Genomic DNA, 25385 nt, shown 5'->3' on the forward strand with positions numbered 1-25385 from the left:
ACTGTAGGGCTTTAAAAACTTAACAGATGCCTGAGCTACCTCCAGACTTAATTGAGTCTGAAGTGGGTGTATAGTAGATGGAGAAGGACTGTAATTTTCTTTTTAAAGCACCACTGTTGATTCTGGTACACAGAACTGAGGGTACTGGCTTGCAGATTTTACTTGACGACACAACTAGTGTAAAAAGTTAATTAACGTGAATGCCATATTTCATGAATTTTCATGTTCTCTACGCCTACGGTAGACAAAGGGTTTAATTGACAGGCACCTTTTTGGCCAACAGATTTTTCATTCATTTTAAATTCTTTTCAAGAATAGGGGCAAGGTATGACCAAGTACATAAATGCATGCATAAGTTTTCATTTATCCAAAGAAACCAGTATAAATGGTTTATGGGAGAAATGCCTGAAAAATTATTACTGGTTTTACTAGTCATCTATCTATTATTTGTAATAAAGTTAACCTAGGTCACCGTACTCTTTGGAAAAGTAATCCCTGGAGATATTTCTGGAAAGAATAGGATTCCGTGGCCATATACATTGATTTAGCCACTGGTAGCTGCAAGGGAGGCTGGGAAAGCAGAAAACAGGGTTGCAGTGATTACCTCCAGCCAGTCACAGTTCAGCTCTGTGGAAGCTGGCATATTGCTGCCTCAAATCAAATCAACATTAAGCTAAGGAAGAAGTAGGGAATAGGTTTTGAATAAGTAACTGAAAGAGTACCACAACTCTTCAACCCATTGTTTTCCCAAGCATGTAAACACAGCTGATTTTGTGAAATACTGTGAAAACTTGGGAAATGCTAGAGTCACACACCTACCCAAAACAAACCAAAACATTTGAAAAACAATTTTGGCAATTAGAATATGTCCTTATTGATCACCTTTACTTAATCTAAGGTAAACTAGACTTTGTGGTTTGGGACTATCTTGCTTACCTAGACTTACCTTTTCTAGACACATTTTTTTTTTTAGAAAATTCCGTAGATAAGCTTTGCCTTTTAGTCATTGTAGATTAGTAGACCTCTTAGAGATAGGCTTCAGACATCCATACAGCTTGACCTTTTTATTCAGAGATTTGTAAACTGAGGTCCAGAGGGGTTAAGTAATTAGCTCTATGTGGAGTCAGCGCTTCTTTTCATCCCACTATATTGTCTTTTTTTTCTTCACTGTACTTATAGATTTTCACTAATGAAACGATGTAGGATTCCACAATTATATACAGTATTTATTTGACTTTGTATTTTACATTTCAGGCAAAATATTATTTTGTGTGCTGTGTTTTTCACTTTTTATTTTTGTTCTTCGTATTGTTTATGGAAAGAGTTATTAAAGAATTAAAGGCATTTTTAACTAAAATGCCTTATTTTTATTTTATAATTACAGAAAATTGAATTGTGCCGTTTGTGTTAATATGGTCATTAATTACAGTTACCAATTACATATGCATTTTTAAACCTTCTGAGTAATCAATAGTAAAGTTTCATACTTTGTTGCTTAAAATTAATATTAAAAACTTAATAGCCTAAGTAATGACTTATCTTATTTCCCTTAATGTTTGGACACTCAGCTAAAAACTAGGTCCCATCACAGGACTTGTCCTGTAGTTTGGCTGCTCTTTGCTTTCAGATAAAATCTCAGTCTTTCTACATGTACTGAATGAAATCTGCAAGTTACACATGTTACATGACTTCTGAGTAAATGCTGACTTTTCAAAACCTTACTGAATTTCTCACAATAAATAAAAAGACCTAGCTTTCTCTAAGAGCTAAAAAGTATAACCTAGTATGCTGGACATGACCTGTCAACACAGAGCTACATATTTAAAAAGAAAATAGATTTCAAAACTTAGAGAGGAGCAAGGATCTAAATAGACTTTCTTCAACAAGATACATAAATGCCAATATGCACATGGAAAAAACCGTTAACATTATGAGTCATCAGGGAAATGCAAATCAAAACCACAGCGAGGTACCACTTCATGTCCATTCAGATGACTGTAATCAGAAAGGCAGATAAGAACAGGTGTTTGCAAGGAAAAAATTGTAACCCTCAGATCTTGTTGGTGAAAATGTAAAATGATGTAGCCACTTTAAAAAAGAGTTTACTGTTTCTGCAATAAGTTACACACAGAGCTGCCATAAAACCCAGTAATTCCTCTCCCAGGAATAAACCCGAAAGCAATGAAAACATATATATGCATGCAAAAATGTGTCTGCAGTCCAGGCACAGTGGCTAATGCCTGCAATTGTAGCGCTTTGGGAGGCAAAGGTGGCAGGATCACTTGAGGCCAAGAGTTCAAGACTCTAGTGAGCTATGATTGCACCACTGTCTTCCAGCTTAGGCAACAGAGCAAAACCTTATCTCTTAAAAAAACTTGTTTACAGGTATTCATAGCAGCTTTATTTGGAATAGCTAGAAAGTGGATACAACTCAACTGTCTATCAACTGATAAATGTATATCCATACAGTAGAATACAATTTGGCCATAAAATGAAAATGAAGTACTGATAAGTGTTACAACATGGGGAACCATGAAAATGTAGAGTAAAAGAAGCCAGTCACTAAAGACCGCATATTGGAAATGTGCCGTTCAAGATGCAGAAAACGAAGAGGCATAGCAAGGGAAGGCATCATAGCAAATATTTTTATTTATGAAGACAGGATCTTGCAACATTGCCCAGGCTGGTCTTAAACTCCTTGGGCTTAAGTGATCTTCCTGCCTCAGCCTCCTGAGTAGCTGGGACTGCAGGCATGAGCCACTGTGCCTGACCACTACTGCAAATTCTATTCACTGCTGTGGCCTTCTGCCATTTTATAAACAGACTGGTTTTGTGCCCAGTCCCCGGAGATGAGTCATGATTGCCTTAAGTCAATCCAAGTACTCACTCCTGTTTGCCTGATCCTCATTTCTCACCGGGTTTCTTCCAGCAGGGGATGCTTATGTTCCCAGTTCTTTCTAGAGAGATACCAGGAGAAACCAGCTCATGAGGTTTGGGGGAACAGTTTTGTGGTAAGAGCTAGGCACGCGAAGGGAGGGCTCACCCCCAACCCCCTGCCTTTCCTCTTCTCTTACTCTCAGGGATTGAGGCAGAGAATGTAATTCCTGCAACTGCGGCAGCCGTCATGCACACGGACAGATTAACACATTGAGGGAGGCAGAGTGCAAAAAACAGACCCCAGGTTCTTTAGGAAATTGCTAAAGCGCTGCTCCAAGTTGGGAATATGGATCTGCAGACTTACTGCTAACCAGTGTGCTGTGATGCTTAAGCTACTGTTTGGCCTTCTATTCATTGCACCTGGATAACATATTCAATGAGTGGGACAGGGAGTGAGCAACTTGTGGCAAGGAAGCTTCCTGAGGACACGACATGGAGAGACAGCTGGGATCAGGTCAGCTATCCCAAAAGGATATCATGTCCAACAACAGTGAGACAAATTTTAATATGGTGTCTGTTTCTAATGCAATGTAAAGCCACAAAGGCTTAAATCTCACAAAAATAAAAGAAGCTGTTTTGTGCAGGTTTGTTCACCATCTATCTAATCTCTTGGTATCTGCCATGTGCTCAGCCCATCTGATGATGTCAGAGTGCCTACTTTCCCACATCAGGAAAACATTTCTTTCCCTGTTCCCTCCTTGGCATCTTGGAGTCTAGTGAAATGTTCCCAGTATAGCAGCAAACAAAGTCTTTCTGGCGTTACTTACTGAGAAATCATAACCCATCGGAGCATCCTTTAAGACGAGTTTTCTATTTGCCGTGAGAACTCGGTACAAATGGTTCTTATGTATTCTGGTAAATGACCTGTCAGTGTTATTAAAATAGAGAATTTCAAGGCACAAGGAGAATTGCCTAAGGCAAATTAATAAGAAGAATCCCAGGTAAGTTATTCTTAGCAAATGATCATTAATAAGCCACTAGGAGAGCATGGTCATTGCATCTTTTCTAAAATCAGTTAGTTCTCATCTGTGGACTGTCTTTCTCTTTGCCTTTGTGCCTTTCAGGCAATTGATACCAGAAGATGAAGATGTTGATTTCTTTTCTTGAAATAAATGTCAAAGCATATTGTAAAAATATACCATTTATTTATAATAATAATAATGCCTTATCATGACATCTCATTGACTCCTCACAAGAACCCTAGTACAAGCCTTTCCCCTTTCCAGATAAAAAGCCAAAGACTTTAAAAGGTTAAATAATTTCCCCAAGTTCACATAGCTAGAAAGAAAGTACCACAGCTAGAATTTAAACCTTTCTGATTCCAAAGCATGTGTTCTTAATACTCTATTGGACTGTCTCCCATATTTTATGTATTATGGAGGTATTGTTGAGGTATTACAATGCCTCATTATCTGCAATTTTTTCATACTAGTCTAGAGTTTCACATTTCATCAAACCGGTGAAGTTATTGAAGTTCAGCCTCAAAAATATTACTTGATTTTATGTTTTCTGACTTGGGTTCAATTTACTTTGACCTTAATTTCCATATTCATAGAAAAGCGATTTTAATACCAAGCCTACACTTAAATTACACTGCACGTTGATTACTTAATGAGAGCTCATATCTGGACACCTTCAAATAATCCCCATTCCAGAAGTCTACCCAAGATTTTTGATGGTGGACCTGGGAACCCACAGTTAAGAAAAATGACTTTATTGTTTTATAAAAATGATACAAGCCTTGCATAAAAATTCCAAGAGTATAGAAAAAGAAAATGTACTCCAGAGAGACGGCTATCTGAGAAAGATGGTGGTGGGGTGGTACTGAGGATGACAAGGAAAACAGCCTATTCTATTGATTAGGTAGAATGTGCCAGAAGTTACATGTCTTGTCCAATCACACTTAAGGCTTTCAACAATCTTATAACTGTAAACACATTATCTTCTGCATTTTATGGACAAAATCATTGAAGCTAAAGTGAGCCGTCTGTTGCCGCTGTTCTCCAGGACTGCTGTAACAAGGTACTACTAACTGGGCACCTAAACACAGCCGATGTGTGTCATTTCACAGTGATGAAGGCCAGGAGAGTCGCCAGAGTCATGCTCTTTCAGAAGCCTTCGGGGAGGCTCCTTCCTAACGCTCAGCTTCTGACAGCACCCAGGCATTCCTTGGCTTGTGGCGCAAAACTTGCAGCTCTACCTCAGCCTTCATGTGACTGTTGTCCCTCTGGATCTCTTTCATCACACAGCGCTCTCTGGGTGTCTTTCTTCACACCCTCTCTGGGTGTCTGTGTCCAAATTTCCCTCCTCTTGGAAGGGCACCAATCATTCTGCGTCGGGCTTTACCCCAATAACCTCACTTCAACTTGATTACCTCTGCAAAGACCTATTTCCAACTAAGATTGCATTCACAGATACTGGGGAGTTAGAACTTAAACATACCTTTTGGGGAAACGCCATCCCCCCATAACTGAGCAGTGGCTAGGCAAGTGTAGAAACTAGATTTGAATTTAGGAGATGCTAGAATCTGCCTCTTGGCCATCAGCTACTACATATTCTATCTCAATGTCATGCATTTGGAAGGGATGTGTACCATGTCTTGGGCAAGGGAGAAAGTGACCAAAAAATCTTTCAACTCAGTAAAAATTTATTTAGAGGAGAATGAAAATTTGGGTTGGTTTCAGACATTTCCTCTGCAACAGTGAGATGCCAAAATGTCTCCACTGGGTTTTGGGGGTTGGGGGAAGTTATGAGCTAAGAACATTATAACCAGCAATTTGTCTTTCACTGGGACAAGCGGGTAGTCTCAGAAATGCAGAAAATAGTCCACTTGTTGAAAAACTATTTGAAGATACATTCCAGTGGTTCATAAGGTTTTGGATTATATAGACCAGAAAAAATTTTGAAAATAATTTTGAAACCAACACAGGATTGCCAACTTTTAACATTGAGAGGGGGTTTAAAACAAATCAAACTATCATCTAATGTTACAATCATTTCATAAAAAACATCATTTTAATGCCAAAAATATTAAAAAGATAGGCTGATACCATTTAAATCATGTAATTTAGCTTTATGGAAAAAAATCTTTATTTAATATCATTTTGCCCTAGAGTAGTGAAGAACTTTTTCCATAGATAAGATCTTATCTATGAATGGATGTTTGAAAATCAAGAATGGACAGAAACACAGAGAAGACCATCGAATGAAAATGAGCTCTGGCTAGCACACCATGATTTATGCAACTGAGAGAAAAATACTACTTGAAACTGACTGTAATCATTTCCATTTTCTAAGGCAAGTTTCAGTGGGAAAATAAATCTTTGCAGTACTACTCCCTTTCACATACAGAGGATGGCGGAGGGTCCAGAGAACACAACTTGTTCCCTCAACTGACATCTGAGCTTCCACTTAGGGTTTTCCAAAATTCTCATGTAAGTGCCCATGAAAAGATCACTAGTTTAAAACGATGATTTGAGCTTAAACATTTAATTAATTCTTTTTCCTAAATTCTCTCTCTAAAAAAAGTTTATATCCACATTTGAAACAGATCGTGTTCATTTGGCTAAAATTTCTAAGAATTTCTGCAAATGAGAGGGCAGATGAGATCAGACTGAGACATGTACAAGGTGGAAACTATGGAGAAAAGAGGAAGGGCCACTAAGCAAAATTCAAAACTTAGAGCAAGAGTAGCTGGGAGCCAGCACAGCCAGACTCTGAGGGCGGGTGCATCAGGACTCAACCCAGAGGCTGCTTGAAGCATTCAGTGGCAGTCTACACTTGGAATGAGTCCTGGGCAGAGTAAAGCAGGGCAATTTCAAAGCTGGCTTAAAACTAAGGAAGTGTGTGGAAGTTAAATGATAACAGCCCTGAACCAGTGCTGTAGAGCCCTAGCTAACTGAGTTAAGCAACAACAGCTACAAAGGCTGAAATTCCTGCCCATACTTGCTTCCTCCCTCACCTTCTAGGCAACTGGACCAATATCTGGTATAAAGTAATACTATGGTAAATCAAAACATGGTAGCCTCCACTTAACAGCATGGTCTCTGAACTCTTCTCAGATTTAAATCCTTGCTCCTCCATTTACTACCTCTTGTAACTATTGGCAAAATATTTAACACTTTCTGTGCTGAATAAACTCATCTTTAAGTGGAGACTATAATAGCCTATATATACCTACATAAGGGTTTTCTTTTGGGAGGGGGTGGTTGATTGCTTTTTGAGGATTGCTGAGTTAATGGAAAAATTGAGAGCTAAGAATATTTACCCAATGTATAGATTACTTAGCTTTGAAACCAGAGCAGAATGCTTAGTAAATGCAGTTAGTATATTATTGATGTTATTACCAACATTACCAATCATGAAATAGGTTGTTATATATAAATTATATATACAATTGTTATATCATTTTACACTCAATGAAATGAAGATTTAGAATCGTTTCTTAAAAGGCATTTCATTTCAAACAATTAGTGATCAATAGATTTGAGTTTTGAATCCAGACCTGATTCAAAGCTCACATTAGTTTCCTACTGTTGCTATAACAAGCACCACAAAGTTCGTGGTTAACACAACACATTTATTATCTTACAGTGCTGAAGATCAGAAGTCCTAAATGGGTCTCCCTGAGCTAAAATGAAGGTGTTTGGCAGGGCTGCGTTCGTTCTGGAAGCTGTAGCGGAGAATTATTTCCCTTCTCTTTTCCAGTTTTAAAGGCTGCCAAACACTTTTTTTTGGCCTCCGTCTTCAAAGCCAGTAATGGCTGATCAAATGTTTCTCATGCTCTGTCACTCTGACACTGACTCTTCTTCTGAATCCCGCTTTCACTTTTAAGAATCCTGATCATATTGGGCCTACATGGATAGTCCAGGTTACTGTCCCTATTTTATTTATTTTATTTTATTTTGTTGTTGTTGTTGAGACAGGGTCCCACCCTATGCCCCTGAGCAGAGTGCAGTGGGCGTGGTAGCTCACCACAACCTCAGACTCGGGCTGCGGGCACCCCGCTGCCTCAGCCTCCGGAAGCCGCTGGGATTACAGGCGCTCGCCGTGGCGCCCGGCTGGGTTTTTCCATTTTTTTCACGAGTCGGGGTCTCACTGTCGCTCAGGCGAGTCTCGAACTCCTGAGCTCAAGCGATTCTCCCTCCTCAGCCTTCCACAGTGCTGGGATTACAGGCGTGAGCCACCGTGCCCGGCTACTGTCCCTATTTTAAAAGTCAGGTGTTTAGTTATCTTAATTCCATATGCAACCTTAATTCTGCTTTGCCATTTAAACTAACACGTTCACTTGTTCTTGGGATTAGGATGTGGACATCTTTGAGGAACCATTATTCTGCCTACTACAAAGCCCATGCCACTTTAATATTTAAATTTTATTCTTCCATCTGAAGACTGAAATTGAACCCTCATCTTTCACCACTTACAAAAACTGACTCAAGATGTATAAAAGGTTTCAATTTAAGATATGAAGTGATAAAAATCCTAAAAGAAAGTATGGGAAAAACTCATGAGGATATTGGCCTAGGAAAAGATTTTATGAAGAAGACTTCAGTGGCAATCGCAACAATAACAAAAATAAATCAGACTTAATTAAGCTGAAAAGCTTCTGCATAGCTAAGGACACAATAATTAAAACAAATAAACAACCTTCAGAGTGGGAAAAGATATTTGCATGTTATGAATTCGACAAAGGGTCAATAACTAGAATCTATGCTATCATAAGGAAATTTGCACTAGAGTGTTTATTGCAGCTCAATTTACAATTGCCAAGATGTGGAAATATGCCCATCAACCCATGAATAGATTAATAAACTGTGGTATATGTATATCATGGAACACTATTCAGCCATAAAAAAGATGGAGACTTGACATCTTTTGTATTAACCTGGATGGAGATGAAACATATTCTTCTTAGTAAAGTATCACAAAAATGGAAAAGCAAGTATCCAATGTTTTCAATACTAATATGAAGCTAGTGGATGAACTAATACATGCCCACACAAGAGAAAAAGTCAATTAAATTCAAGTTGGGGGAGGGGAGAGGGGGGAAAAAGGAAGAAGGAAGGGATTGGTGGGTTTCCACCTAATGGGCACAATGTAACAGTGTGTGGTACACCTCCTGGGTGCCAGACACAACTAACACAGGGACTCTACCTAACAAATGCAAATATTGTGTCCTAATTGTTTGTACCCTCAGATTAATCTGAAATAAAAATAAAGAAATAGATAAATAGTATCCTTCCATCTGAGCTAGAAAGATCTGAGTAGGAACTCCATCTTTGAAAGAACTTATTTCAGTGCTTCCAGTGTAATAAACATGGAGTTTCTTCTTTTTACCCAAATCTAGGTAAGATAGGAAAATAAAAATGATTCAGGACTTTAAATGAGGACCAATCTGAGGAATCAGAATGTACTTTATTTCTCACAATTTCTTTTTTTTTCAAAGTGATAACATTCATTTATTGCTATCCAATTATAAATGTTAAATATGTTTGTGATAGACTGTTCGAGAAAAGAAATGTAGATTGATAGTTTCATCCAAAGATTAAGCCACAATTAGCATTTTGAAGCATTTGCCATTATTGTTATGAGTATTTATACCATACACGTACATACAATATTTAGACTAATTTTTTTGCTTAACACTAATATATTTTTTCAAATTAAAGTTCACATAATTGTAATTTTAATGATTTTTCTACTATTTTATAATGTAGCTATTAACATATTATAATTTTCCTAGTCAACATAGTTTCTTAGTCCACCTAATTTCAGACATTCGGGAAGTTTCTCTTTTCTCACATTAGCAAATAATGTCATTAATAATTATTGTGGGCCAGGCACAGTAGCTCACACCTGTAATCTTAGCACTTTAGGAGGCTGAGGCCGGAGGATCACTTGAGCCTACTAGTTCAAGGTTGCAGTGAGCTATGATGTGCACCAGTCCACAACAGAGCAAGACCCTATCTCTAAAAATCTAATAATAATAGAATTAATTGATGTAAAGATAAAAAATTAATTATTGTGACTGTTTTAAAAATATATTTTGGAATATATCTTTAAGATAATTTCTCTGAAGTGTAACTAAGCTCAGTGAAATAGAACTTTTCTAAAGTATGGTTTTTCCTCTTGATTAAAAAAACAAACCAGATCTCTATAGAAAACTTTCAAAAAGAATGTGAGGACAGACAACTCGGGGATAGCACTTTAATTGGTATATTTTCTATTTTTTTAATCATTTAAAAATGTGATTATGATTAAATTTTGTATATAATTATAGTCTTTTATTAAATTTATTTATTTTTATTGTTAAGTCATAGCTGTGTACATTAGTGCAATCAAGGGGTACAATGTGCAGGTTTCATATACAATCTGAAATATTCTCATCAAACTGTTCAACGTAGCATTCATGGCATTTTCTTAGTTACTGTATATAGGCATTTGTATTCTGCATTTAGTAAGTTTCGCCTGTACCCATTCTAAGATGCACCATAGATGTGGCCCCACCCATTACCCTCCCTCCAGCAAAACCTCCCCTTCCCTCCCCCTTCCTTGGCCCTTTCCCCATAGTCTTGTGCTATAGTTGGGTTATAGCCTTCATGTGAAAGCTATAATTTAACTTCTGTGCAGAGCATCCCTAATAGCCAACTACTGTAAATTGCACATAAACTTTAGGGCCATCCCATATTTTAACATCCTCTTCTGTATATCAGCAATAATTAATTAAAAGTATTGAAAAAATTCCCCATCGTAATGACAATGGAAAGATTAATATTTAGAACTGAATAAACAATTTGTAACATTTACTCAGGGACTATACTTTGGTAACAAATACACCCCCAAATTTCAATGTCTTAACACAGAGAAAAGGCTCACATCTTCCTCACTTAAAGCCTGATGTGGGTTGGGTGTCTCTTCAAAACCTCCCTCCTTCAAGCAGGAACCCAAAGATCCAAGCAGCTTCGATTCTGTGGCTCCCCTATTCTTAACACAGGGTCTCTACGGACACCTCCACACACACACACACACACACACCACTACTCAGACATACTCTTGATTCCTTCTGACCACAAGTAACAAATGCCCTTCATATTCGCAGTCCATTGGTCAGGACTGATCACGTGGTCCCACTGTAGCTGCAATGTAGGGGCATCTGGGAAATGTAAGTAAACCGTGGAATACACAGTGAGTATCCTGTGCCAGGAGCATAAAAGCTCGAATAAAAGGGACGACATACCACGTTTCTATACGAAGAAGGACAGTATCGTAAGGATGATCATTCTCTCCAGCATAATTTATGGCTATAACATGATCCTAATGAAATGATTGTAAAGGTTTTGGGACAAATAAATGAGCAAGAATAGACAAGTGGAGTCAGTCAAGGCTCTCCACTAGCATATTAAATGTACTATAAAGCTTCGAAAACTAAAATTACTTGGTGGTAGTTGCCCAAATATAGATAACAAGACCACTGGAACATAATGAAATGTCTAAGAACACAGCAAAGAATATATAAATATGTAGCATATGATACTGGTGACAAGTTAAATCAGTATGGAACAGAGTGCTTACATGAGAAACAATGAAAGGTGCACTGAATCACCCCTTTAGAGGAAAAGTGTTATGTCTATACCTCACACCATACTCCAATACTTATTTCAATGGATTAAAAATTGTAAATGAGAAGAAAATATAGGTTTAAGAAGAACAATCTGAACGTGATTTAAGTCAGAGGACCCACGAAGATAAAGATGCATGCATTTTTTTTACCCTAAAAATTTTGTATCCCAAACAATGAATCAAGATAAAATGCAATTAAAAATAAGGCAAGAAATTGCACCCTATATGACAGACAAGAGGATATGACTATTAAAATGTAAAGAGTCTTGGGCAGCGCCTGTGGCTCAGAGGAGTAGGGCACCGGCACCATATGCCGGAGGTGGCGAGTTCAAAGCCAGCCCCAGCCAGAAACTGCCAAAAAAAAAAAGTAAAGAGTCTTAGAGATAAATAATAAACATACAATATGACACAAATGGGAAGTTAGTTATAGATTGTTTTAATAAACAAATGTAAAACTTCAATATCTCTGGCAGCGTAAGAAGTACAAATTCTCATAAAATGATATGGTCTTTTTTTACCTATCAAATTGGCAAAGATAAAAAAAACTAATATTAGTAGTTTGTCAGACTGTGCAGAATGATAAGGAGTGTAAATTTGTATACCTGCTCTGGGGGATAATTTGTATTACAAAGCCTCAAAAAGCTCATATCTGTACATTCCACTTCTAAAAATATATCCTAAGGAAATAATAATAGATTATGTAGGAATAATTTTCTATAAAAATATTTACCCAAAAACAATTTTAATAGCAAAAATTTGAAAAGCAACCTAAATGTCCAATAATAATTCTTGATAAACATTCAATAATACTGTATGTCTCAAGAGAATAAATTGTTTTAATCCATATGTACAAACACATAAATATTGTTGTGAGGGTTATTTATAGGCATGAACATACGTATAGGCTATATTTGAATGAACAAAACAAGTTACTACAGTATGATCCTACTTTGATTTTCGGACTATTTACATATGCATTAAAAGTTCTAGAAGCATATATATATATTTACCTCCGAGTGGTAGAATTAAAGTAATTTTAACTCTCCTTTTTGATTGCATTATTACAAATGTTATACAATAAGGATGTCTTATTTGATTAAAAAATAGGGTAGGGAGAATGTGGGATTCCTGGAATAACTACTGCCCAAATCTGATGTACAGATTCACAAAACAGAATGTCTGTTTTGCCGACTGAAAACACACACAGATTTTAGAGTTGGCTGCCTGTTTTGTGGGAGTTTTGCAAACAAGCTGAGTCCGGTACAGCGTGTGCCCCTTCGGGTGGTTTTTGGAGCTCCTAAAGTATGAGTAACACTAACTCATTTATCTTGGGATGAATCTTCCTGGCACATAGAGGTGTTGACAGAACCTGAGTTGAGAACAATGTTTATTTATATCTGCACACAATAATTCATGTCTCTCTAAATCGAGGACTTTCTCCTAATTTGCTCACCATTTGCAAACATTTGCAGTTCTCTCCACTGGTGATCCCTGGTTTGGTTTGGCTGGTCTTGAGCAAATGAAAAGGAACATAAGATGGACTGGAACTAAATGCTGTAATTCACACATGGTAAGGGAACATTTGCTAATGCTGATTCATGTTAGAAACACTAAAATCTCAAGACTCCTGTTTTGCACCTTCGTGACTGATTAACATCTACATGGTTTATGCTATATGTTTTAAAACCGGGTAACCCTGTGTGTGTGTAGTCAGGTTGAGGTGCGATCTTTGTAATGTCCTGGCTGAGTAATGAGCTATTTGTAACTATGGAAAGCCTTTTTGGAATGTGAAAATTTCTATCAGCCTTTGATTATTACAGAAAATGTTGAATACATAAAAGGCAAAGAGATCAGTATAACAACTCCTCCTCTTTTGAGTAGGTGTAATGGGTAGGCATAATTGCTTAATTATCAACTCAACTCAAGGTGTAATGGGTAGGCATAATTGCTTAATTATCAACCAATCTTATTTTTTGTATAATCCCAACCACTCCCCCATATCAACTGTTACACACTACCAATGCCAGCAGATGTGGAGTTCAAGATGAAAGTCTTAGACTTTGATATCTGTTGTGAATTGTGGGGTGATAAAAATTAAGCAAAAGATAAGAGAAACAAACAGATTTGATCTGAATTAGGCTTAGTTGTTTCTATTTGCTGGGTGCTAGTTGATTGATCTCAGGCCACTTAACATTTCTGAGCCTCATCTGTAAAATGGATCTACAGTTATATAATTTCTAAAACTAAACAAAACCCTTGGCACACAACTACTCGGTATCATTCTTTGTTGTTATTTTATTAACACTGTTCTTCTGCCTTGAGAAGAAACCCTCAAGTGTAGGAAGACAGAGTCCTCTACAACATTGAACTTCTCCAATAGGCTGATAAATGTGAGTTACCTATTTGCCGACGTCATTCATCAGGAATAAGTTTCTCTGAGAGTAAAATCTGCAACTGGCCTTTATCTAGAACGTGAGGGGCTTCCTTTTCAATAGAAAGGGTAAATACGTATCTTTCTGTTCAGAATTTCACCAACATTGGTCTGTCCAAATTGAAAAAAAAAAAATGGGGGTGGGGTGGGTTGGGGGAGGAAATAAAAAAAAAAATAGGCAGCCATTTATTTGGGTTATATTCTATAGATGCAAATCAGGTAATCCCTGGCCCTTTATCAGTCAATGTCAATGAGTTTTTCGGACTCAGTTGTCATCCACCTAGTGAGGAAACAGAAAACAGGTAGGAAGCAAGTATGCTGAGGACAACAGGAAGCCCCAGGGGCTGCTTGACCTGCAGAGGGCAGTGATGTGGGCTGGGGCGCTGTGAGGGTGGGCTTGGATGGTGCATGCTGAACAGGAAAGGTCACTGAGCCTGGGGTTAGGGAACACTGTGGATAAATGTCAACACATGTTCCTATCTGGTTTGCTGTCTGTGTGAGCTCAGAGATGCTGTCCAATTCACAGACAAAAGAATAACATAGTTTTAAACAGGTCAGTTAATTTCCCTTTTCTTATTTCTTTTTTATTTTTTTAACTTTTTTTTTATTAAATCATAGTTTTGTACACTAAGGCAATCATGGGGTACAATGTGCTGGTTTTATATACCATTTGAAATATTTTCATCACACTGGTTAACATAGCCTTCATTGCATTTTCTTAGTTATTGTGTTAAGACATTTATACTCTACACTTAGTAAATTTAACATGTACCCTTATAAAAGGCACTGTAGGTGTGATCCCACCAATTGCCCTCCCTCCACCCATCCTCCTCTCTCCACCCATCCTCCTCTCTCCCCTCCCCTCCCTTTCCCCATATTCTTGGGCTATAGGAAGGTTATAGCTTTCATATGAAAGCTATAAATTAGTTTCATAGAAAGGCTGAATACATTAGATACTTTTTATTCCATTCTTGAGATACTTTGCTAAGAAGAATATGTTCCAGCTCCATCCATGTAAACATGAAAGAGGTAAAGTCTCTATCTTTTTTAAGGCTGCATAATATTCCGTGGTGTACACATACCACAATTTATTAATCCACTCATGGGTTGATGGGCACTTGGGCTTCTTCCATGACTTAGTAATTATAAATTGGGCTGTAATAAACATTCTGGTGCAAATATCTTGGTTATAAAGTGATTTTTGGTCTTCTGGATATATACCTAGTACAGGAATTGTAGGATTGAATGGCAGGTCTATTTTTACATCCCTAAGGGATCTCCAAACATCTTTCCAAAAGGAACATATTAGTTTGCATTCCCACCAGCAGTGCAGAAGTGTTCCCTTTTCTGCACATCCATGCCAACATCTCTGGTTTTGGGATTTTGTGATGTGGGCTAATCTTACTGGAGTTGGATGATATCTCAAAGTGGTTTTGATTTGCATTTTTCTGATGATTAAGGATGATGAGCATTTTTTTCATGTGTCTGTAGGCCATGCACCTGTCTTCTTCAGAGAAGTTTCTCTTCAAGTCCCTTGCCCAGCCTGAGATGGAATCACTTGTTCTTTTCTTGCTAATACGTTTGAGTTCTCTGTGGATTCTGGTTATTAAACCTTTGTTGGAGACATAACCTGCAAATATCCTCTCCAATTCTGAGGGCTGTCTGCTTGCTTTACTTACTGTGTTTTTGGTTTTGCAGAAGCTTTTTCATTTGATTAGATCCCAGTAATGTATTTTTGGTGTTGCTTCAATTGTCTGGGGTGCCTTCCTTTAAAATATTCACCTAGGCCCTTTTCTTATTTCTTAAACTGACAGATAAAACTGTATATATTTATGGAGTACAACATGATATTTTCAAATATGCATATTGTGGAATGGCTAAATCAATCTAATTAGCATATGCATCAGCTTTCATGTTCATTTGCAGTGAGAACACTTAAAATCTACTCCCTTGTCTCTTGGCAAGTATTAACTGCACAGAACATTGTCATTGACTATAGTCACCATGTTGTACAATAGATTGCTTGAACTTTCTCCCTCATCTAATTGAAATTTTATGTCTGTTGGCCAATATTGTCTTCCCAGGATTCTTTTCTTCATTGCTCTTCCTAATTAATTTCTGACCTGGGACAACTCACTCTGCCCAAATAAGGATTCTTCTTATCAACTTGGCTTGGGGAAATGGGTTTGTCTATCCCGTTGAATGAGTATTCTTCTTAGTAACTGTGCTTGTGGGCAGTCTCCCAAGTGTGCTTCTTGGGTCTCCTCCAAGGGAGAATCTGCCTTTCATTCACCTGTCAGGAGTGCAATTAGCTGACAGCCTCCAGGTGCAGCACTTCCAACTCAGATTCAACTCAGCTCTTGAGCTGAGGTCATGTTCTTTGCAGAAAGGTACTATCCAATGACTGAGCATGACAGGGACCCTGGAACCTGGCCATTTCTACTCAATGGATGGCTCCTCTGAAGGGCCACTGTTGCTCCTGGGCTTCCCGCTGAATTAGCCTAAGCTCCTTTAGACCTGCATCACAAGGTGAGGGTCCCCCGGTGATTTCTGCTTTCTTTCCTTCCTTCCTTCACGAGTGTCAGGTCAGCACCACAGTCCAAAAGATTTCCCTACCCGATTCTGCTTCCTTCCCATTTTATTGTTCACTGCACACACACACACACACACACACACACACACACACACACTTTGTAATCCTGCTTGCAATCCTGACTCTGTCCCCCAGGACCTACCTGGCAGGGCAGTATTGACACTTGCTTATGGAAGTGATTCAGACAAGGCTGTACTAGCAAACAAGAAGGTGGAGTGCTTAAGTACTTAAGTTGCAGACGTTTATGACATGAGCACCGACTTTGTTTTTTTAATGAGATGGCATTGCAACACTATTCTTTCATCCTGGAACTAACATTTCAGAATTTTGTCTATAAAACCACATTATCGTATCCCTTCCCAATCTTCTTTTTGGAATGAAGAATATTATTCTTTCACAGTGCAATTTTCTGTCAATAATTATTTGACCTTTCAACATTTCTTTCTGAAAGTATGCTTTTCATGAAAGTTGTCAAGAAACAAAGGTTTTTAAAAATCCTGTCTTACCTGCTAACAAGACAAGAAACAGCTCTTGTGTTGAAGTTATCTGGATCCGTAGGACATATTCATTATCCCCTTCAGCTGTTAATCAACATTTATTTATATGGCCCAGTATCCATTAGGAAATTGCATTTGGTTGCTAATAATAGAGTTTCAAAAGAAGCAGTTTAAATCAAGAGAAAGTTTAAAGAAATCCAGGATGCAGAAGGCTTTGTAAAGGTTTTGTGGTGGGCTGTGTGAAACTACAGATCCCAGAATTCCCTTTCCTGCTGTTTCCAGGTAGCATGGAGCACAGAGGGATCTTGGAGAGATTGGGAGGGTAGAGTGTGGCAGCCCTTCATAGTTCCACCTCATTGCTGGAGGCAGCACCTGTTTGTGGATCATTCTTCAGCTTCTCTGACTCCCTAGTCTGGTATGTGTCTAATTGTGTGGTGAAGGTCCCCGGTTTTTACAGGGTGCTCATACCACCTAGGTCAGAGTCGACAGAACCTGACACAGATTTCATTCCATCCTCATGGACTCCAGATGGTGCTTGTGGGTTCCAGCCTGCTCTTCTCCTCCACCTTAATGCAACAGCTTGCAGCCTCCAGCATCAAATGCAAAGATGACAGCCTTACAGATGCTGCTTAACCAGCTCCTGCAATCGCTGAGGTCCAGCCCTATGACAGAACACACACACGCACGTGCACACAACACGTGCACACACACAAACACACACACACGTGATCTGCTTCTCTGATGGACTCATAACCGATGCACAGAGGCAGACAACCCAGCTTTGCAATGCAGGTCCCATCCAATCATGAGAGACTCAGCCCCTCTGCTCAGCCATCCTCACTTCGGAGCTTTCATCCTTTTCCAGGTCCCAGATATGGCCATCATATTCCAAGTCATTTCAAGTGCCAGGCCACAAGAAGGACATGAGGGCAAAGGCCACACAGGGGCTTTTCCAGCAGCCCCTTCCAACAACTTGTATTTGTATCCCTCCTTCCTCATTCTCAACAGAAGCTAGAAAGTAGAGTTATTTGAGTCGGTTACTTCCCAGCATTCTGTTTGTTACCAAGAAATAGAAGAAATGGGTGTTGGGATGGTAAGTGTCTGTCTCTACCAGCCAGGGGAAAGGTATGCAGCCTAGACTCTAAAACAAAGTTCTGAAGTCCCGTCTGCATCTCTACTCTGTAATTGACTATGGTGGAAAGCAGGTGAAACATGGTTGCAATACAAGTGTGCAGTTGAGCAGTAATGTGGAGGGCTAGGAATAAATTACAGTGAGAATTTGTGAAGGGGATGATATGCTAGTTATCTGGGGTAAGTTTTCTAGAAGAGGTCATTTTACACTGCGATTTCAAGGTAAAGGGTGTGGCTGTCTGGAAAAGGTGAGGGAATTACAAGAATCTGGTGAATGGTGGGTGATGGAAGGACTAGGAAAGTAAAAATAAAAACATAATGTTTCCGACTTGAAGTTTTGAATTGATACTCCTGACCACAGCTAATGACAGTGGTTTGACTATGTACTTTAGACTTCAGGGTATATATGTCTGAATCTGTGTGCACATGAGATATACATTTGTGTGAAAGAGGCAATTAAGTAATATTAATATGTACTTTCCTTATTTTTTATTTGTAAACAAGAAAGATGCTGTTTAAAAATATAAATACAATAAATGTAGACAGAGGCTTCTAAGTACAGAAAATATAAAGGAAAAAATCCATATTAGGAAGAAGTATATTTTAGTTAGAAAATAAATGTTATAACATGTCCCAGCGTGTCTTTATGACCATCCTCTTTAAATAATAATTCAGGCAAATTCAGTGTAAGTGTCAAAGAGCTGAAAAGAGTCTGGAAAGGAGGCCAGCAGGAAAATTACCGTTTTAAAAAAGTGGTGTTTCTTTTCTTTTTTTTTTTTCATTCATCTCCTCCAACCATTGCTTCATAGCTAAGATAGCCCAGATTTACTTACTGGGCTGCTGCTTTTAAAATGGGTCCAGATGTCCTATTTTGCTTTAAACATTTTTTAATACAATTTCAACATACCTTTTCATTTGGACCCAAACAAATTTATCCTTTAAAATTGGTAAAAACACTCTGAGCTTAGATATGCAGGGCATTTTTAAACATTCACAGAATAATCATTACTTAATATTGATTATCATTCTCCTAAGAAATTATAAAATATAAGTCCTATTAGAAAGCTTTATGTATTCAGAGAATAAGACTCCAGGATATCTCCGTTGTTTAGTATGACGAAAGTTGGAATTTGCTTAAAAATTCCATAAAGGTGGATTTTAAGAACTATGTCATTAGAAAAGAGAAACTGCCAAAAAACAAACAAGCAAAAATAAATAAATAAATAAAACAAACCTTTGTAATGAATGACATCATATGCCAAGTTAAAAACAAATGAAGTATGGTGGCACCTGTAGCTCAGTGGGTAGGGCACTGGCCCTGTATACCGAGGGTGGCACGTTCAAATCTGGCCTCGGCCAAACTGCAACAACAACAACAAAATAGTTGGGTGTTGTGGGAGGCGCCTGTAGTCCCAGGTACTCGGGAGACTGAGGCAAGAGAATCGCCTAAGCCCAAGAGCTGGAGGTTGCTGTGAGCTGTAATGTCAGCATTCTACCCAAGGTGACAAAGTGAGACTCTATCTCTAAAAAAAAAAAAAACCAAATGAGGTGACTGCTGGTTGAAAGTATGACATTAAATAGTATTAGAAATGTGTCAGGAGTTGGAGGTTGCTGTGAGCTGTGTGATGCCATGACACTCTACCGAGGGCCATAAAGTGAGACTCTGTCTCTACAAAAAAAAAAAAAAAAAAAGAAATGTGTCTCAAAAATAAATCTTGGAACAACCAAGGCAGAAGAAGAAAGTGTTACTAGGTATGATTCTCAGGATTGAGATGCAAGAAAGCAAGAAAAGCCTCCTTTTCTCCCCACTGACAGCTTGTCCTCTCCTCCAAGCCTGCCATGTTGGAGAGTACTAACTCAGTCAACTCCAGGCCCACCGCCCTTTCCGTGGTTCCACCCCCTATGTCTCCACAAGCTTATCTAATCCGAGGGTGTAAATTTGTCATGAGGGTGGAGTGGGGGGTGGGAATAGTACCATTTTCTCTTTGCAATTTCTCTTTGACTGTAAAGTTCTCAGCCACGTTACTTCTCTGCCCTACAGGAGGGCCCATCTGGGTGCAAAGTTTCTTATTCCTGATCCCTGCCCTGCCCCCTCTGCCTAGAAGTGCCCCATAACAGTTCCTACTCTGGGGTCCTCAAGCCTTCCCCACAATCATTATGGTGAATGCAGACCAAGTCATACACATCCACCTCCTCTCCTCACTTCCCCTGACCTAATTTAGGATCAGGAAACAGGGCCTCTTTCCTGGGAATCTTCCTTAGGCCTCTGTGAATATATTTTTGCGTATAATACCTTAGTGCGATTTAGAAAAGTGCACCAGTATTGGAATGGTCCAGCTGGAAAACTATGCACCCTGGGGTGGATGTGGCCCCTGCAGGCTGACTGGTTGGTGAGCAAAAGCAAAGGAAAAGACCTCCCGGATGGATCTGTAGAACATTCTCCTAAGTAAAGTATCACAAGAATGGAAAAGCAAGCATCCCATGAACTCAATACTACGTTGAAGCTAGTAGATCAGTAACTACAGTCCCACATGGGAGTAAATCACAATTAAATTCAAGAAGAGGGGCAGGGTTTAGTAAGTTCCCAACTAAGGGGTACAGTGTAGGGGTAAGTGGCACAGTTCCTGGGTGAAGAACGTTGTTACAATTCATTCTTTCCCTTACAAACACGAACAATAATTGACATCCCTCATCTAAAATCTCATTCCTTCTTTTATCACAGGAAAGAACATTTTCTACAGAATCTACGTTTTGGGAATATAGGCATTTGAAGCTCAATACCCAGAGATTCCATTTTCTTTCCTTTTGTGCTAATGCCTCATTTCTCTGAGGCTAACAGCCCAGAGTCACCTGGCTGCTGCCTTAACATGCTCACATTGGGGGGGAAGAGGGAATCACGCTCATGTCATAGTCCTAAAGGGCAGTTGGAATTCCGATCTGGCAAAGGAAAAAGATACAAGTATAAACTTTCCTCTTTTCCCTTCATCTGGGACTAAAAGTTTGAAAGGGAAGGGAAACAATCTCAGGAGAATCCATCTCAACTTTCAATGTGAGACAAACACAGAGTCCTCTGTACCAGGAGAAGCAAACAAGAAAAAAATCAGCACACTTAACAGTCAAGAGGTTAAAATTAGGGACTCAGATTAAGCAATTCACATAGAAGTGTGCTCATGGAAACAGCTTCAAGAAATGAGATACACCTGGAAATGTGGGTCATTCTCACCACTCTTAGGAGTGGCTCATAAAATTGTTATCACATTTCATTTATTTTTCATAAGTTTTACCATAAACACAATTAACGATCTTGCTCTTCTCAGGAATTACTATTAAGAAGTCTAGTGAGAGAGGAATTAGTATCTGACTGTGATTATATCACATTTGCAGGGGGAACAGGCAGATTCTGCCAAACATTTATCCCTATAACATACTCAACAACATGTATGATTTTTATAAACCCATTTTGGCACTGGATTAGGTTCAAAGGAGTGTACAGATATTTTAAGATTGTATTTTAAAAGATTAAGAAAATAAAGCCTTCAAAACACATACCACTTATTAATCATCACTACCTCCTTGTCACGTTACCCATCCACAACATTTAGAAGTGAACAGACACGTTTTCACACGAACAACGTCTGTTCTGGGGCTACAGGGATCCTGCAAAAATCATGCCCAGTTCAGACTTCCAGGAGCATATGTGAGAGTTTGCCTTACTTTCTACAGCTATGCCGGCTTTCCCCACTGACGCCAGACTTTGCTAGGATGTTTATGGCTATTCTTGCTATTATTATTGAGCTATTATTGCTCAAGCTAAGAATCTGGAAGAAACTTGTCTAGATGGTGGTTTTCAAGTGGCACCCAGAGGGCCTCCAACATCCCCAGATGGAATTCTTTACAGAGAGACCATGTGAAACTGGGACTTGAGGGAGAATTTGCAGATTTGCTTCTCCTACTTCTCTAGGTAGCATCCTTATGTGCATTTAGGTAAAGAAAGGGGGATGAGGGCGGCGCCTGTGGCTCAGTCGGTAAGGCGCTGGCCCCATATACCCAGGGTGGCGGGTTCAAACCCGGCCCCAGCCAAACTGCAACCAAAAAAATAGCCGGGCGTTGTGGCGGGTGCCTGTAGTCCCAGCTACTCGGGAGGCTGAGGCAAGAGAATCACTTAGGCCCAGGAGTTGGAGGTTGCTGTGAGCTGGGTGAGGCCATGGCACTCTACCGAGGGCCATAAAGTGAGACTCTGTCTCTACAAAAAAAAAAAAAAAAAAGGGGGATCAGTTGGGAAGGAGCTAGTGAAGTGTTTTTATGATTATTATTATTATTATTATTATTTTGATGGAACTTAATGACCTGTATAAATATTCCATGTTTATACCTTGAAATTGGGTTTGAGAAACTCACATAACCTACATCATCCATTTCATCTCACTTTAATCTATAATAACAGTGTTGTCTATATTGTTTTCTAAGCTCTGCACTTCAGACTAATGTCTCCTTTTTATTACACTGAGTTCTATTAAGAGGCCACAACTTGGGGGGTAGAAGGACTCTTACTTTGGGACAGTCAACAAAGGCAACCAGAATTTCAGTTATGTTATTGACAAGTCAAAACAGAATCCAAACACATCTGTTAAAAGAGAATATTAACCTTAAAAAAAATTTTTTTGGGGGGGGAAAGTCTCACTATGTCACCCTTGGTAGAGTGCCATGGCACCACAGCTCACAGAAACCTCAAACTCCTAGGCTCAAGTGATTCTCTTGTCTTAGCCTCCCAAATAGCTGGGACTGCAGGCGCCTCCCACAACACCCAGCTATTTTTAGAGATGGGTCTCACTCTTGCTCAGCCTGGTCTCAAATCTGGAGCTCAGGCAATCCACCTGGCTTGACCTCCCAGAGTGCTAGGATTACAGGCATGAGACACCGTGCTCAGCTGAATATGAACTTTTTTAAGAAGTAAATTTTTTAGAAGGTACACTATTAGTTTAAAAAAAAAAAACCCTCACAACAGGTTTCCCTTTATACAGAGATAATATTGTATCTGAAATTATTTATGGAATGTCTGAAAAAATATCCTGTATTTGCAAAGGATTTGTCACATATTAGAAGTATGTTAACCAACAGCTTTATCGTATAATTTTGTGTTATAACTTCAACACTTATCTAGGAAAAGCTTTGAACATAACTTTCCTTTGCTACACTGAAGAAAGCCTGTCAAGCAAGATAAAATGAATAGTGGATCATCACCAGATAAAATTATAATACTTAATATATACTGATAACAAAAGATGAATACATGTCACATTTGAGGACCATTTGTAATTGCAGGCAACAAACATGACTTGAATATTACAATTTTAATACAGTTTTTTCCTTTCTTAAAATGCCTACACATTTTTTGGCACTCTATATATATACATACATACAAAGAGAGCCAGAGAAAGAGAGAGACTGGAAGGCTGTGTTGTGGATTTTGCTTCACATTAGGAAAACCAAGAAGTCACCCAGTGTGTTGTTGGAAGCTGGAGAAGCAGGGAACCTGACGGTGTGATTTAGTCTCAGTCTGAAGACCTGAGAACCGGGGAAGGCACTGGTGTGACTCTCAGACTGAGGCAAAAGGCCTGAGAAGGGGGAGGTGAAGGAGCTGGTGGACGTACCAGAGCTCCGGGGCCCATGAGGGCAGGAGAAGCCCATGTCCCCACTGCAGAAGCGAGAACAGACTTGCCTGGCCCTTTCTGTGCCATTTTGTTCTTTTTATCCCCTCGGAGGATTGGATGGTGTGGTGTCTCCCCGCTCTGGTGCAGGCAGGTCCTCTTCACTAAGTCCACTTGTGTAAATGCTAATTTCTTCCAGAAACACCCTGACAGATATAGCCGAGAATGATGTTTCACCAGCTTTCTGGGTGTCCCTTAACCCAGTCAAGTTGACACATAAAATTCAGCCTCACGTTCCTTTATTGATTCAGCCAAGTGCTTGATTAAATTGATTAAATGCTTATTATGTGCCAGGCACTTGTTCCTGCTCTGAGGGAGACTCCCGTGTAGCACAGGACACAGCTGTGCCATGACAGGGCTGCCTCTGGGAGCTAGGGGAGCGTCATGGAGGAGCAGTTAACACAATGCTGGGGGTGACAGTGAAGGGCACTGAAGGATGCTGGCAGAGAAGATCCAAGTGTAAGTTGGGGTGAAGCAGGTGAGGAAAAAGGGCAGCAGGCAGAGGCACAGGGAAATCTGGGAGGAGTCCCTGCTGACAGGGTGCAGGGTTAGCCCTGGGGGTCGGAGTCGGGGAGAAATGAGTCTAGAAAAGTAAGTGTGGTCCAGGTCCTAAAGGGCTTTCCATGTCTAGTAGTTTAGATTTTATCCTCAATGCAACAGAGAGTCATCTGGGAGGTCTGAATAGGAGAGCAATGTGATGAGATTTGTTTTCAAGAGACCATTCTAAATGCAGCATAAAATAATAATTTAAAGCAAGGTGAGCATTGTGACAGGACATCTGGTTAGGAGGTTGCAAAAGCAATCCAGGTGAGAGACACTAGTGGCATCAACCAGTGCCAGGCTCGGAAACAGGTGGCTCGGGTAGAATGACAGAGGCTGGAATGGATCACATGTGGGGGTTGTAAGGAAGGGAGGAGCCAAAGCTGGTGCCCCCAGGCCTGGTGTGGACCTCTGTGCAGACTGAAGTTCCATTCACTGAGGAGAAGGAGCACAGGGAGGGACCGTAGGAGGAGGGGAACAGTGCCCTCTGCTTTGGCAGCTGTTGTGAGGGCCTGTGGGCTGTCTATTCACCAGGCAGGTGAGAGTACAGATCCAAAGTGAACAAGGAATAAAATGAGAACAGAGGCTACGAGAGAAGATGCTGAAGGGATGGTCAGCAGAAGAAAACCCTACAGACAAAAAGTGCTAAATGTGTTCGATGACAACACGAGGACATAATCGACCAAGCCGGGAAAGTGGAAAACTGTAGAGAAACAGCCCAACACAAAGAGAGGAGATCATTAGGTTAAACGACAATTAAAAGGCATAAAATGCAAACACCAGCCATGGGTCTTATTTAGGAGAACTCTAGAAAATAATGTACGAGCAATCAGGGAATTTTAAACACTGCCTGAATATTTGATGAGGCACTGTTTTTCCTTTTGTAGGTATGATAAGGCTATTGTAATGTTTGTTTTTTGCAAAAATAA

Source organism: Nycticebus coucang, chromosome 18 (genome assembly GCF_027406575.1).
Source record: "Nycticebus coucang isolate mNycCou1 chromosome 18, mNycCou1.pri, whole genome shotgun sequence".
Classification (NCBI taxonomy): Eukaryota; Metazoa; Chordata; class Mammalia; order Primates; family Lorisidae; genus Nycticebus; species Nycticebus coucang.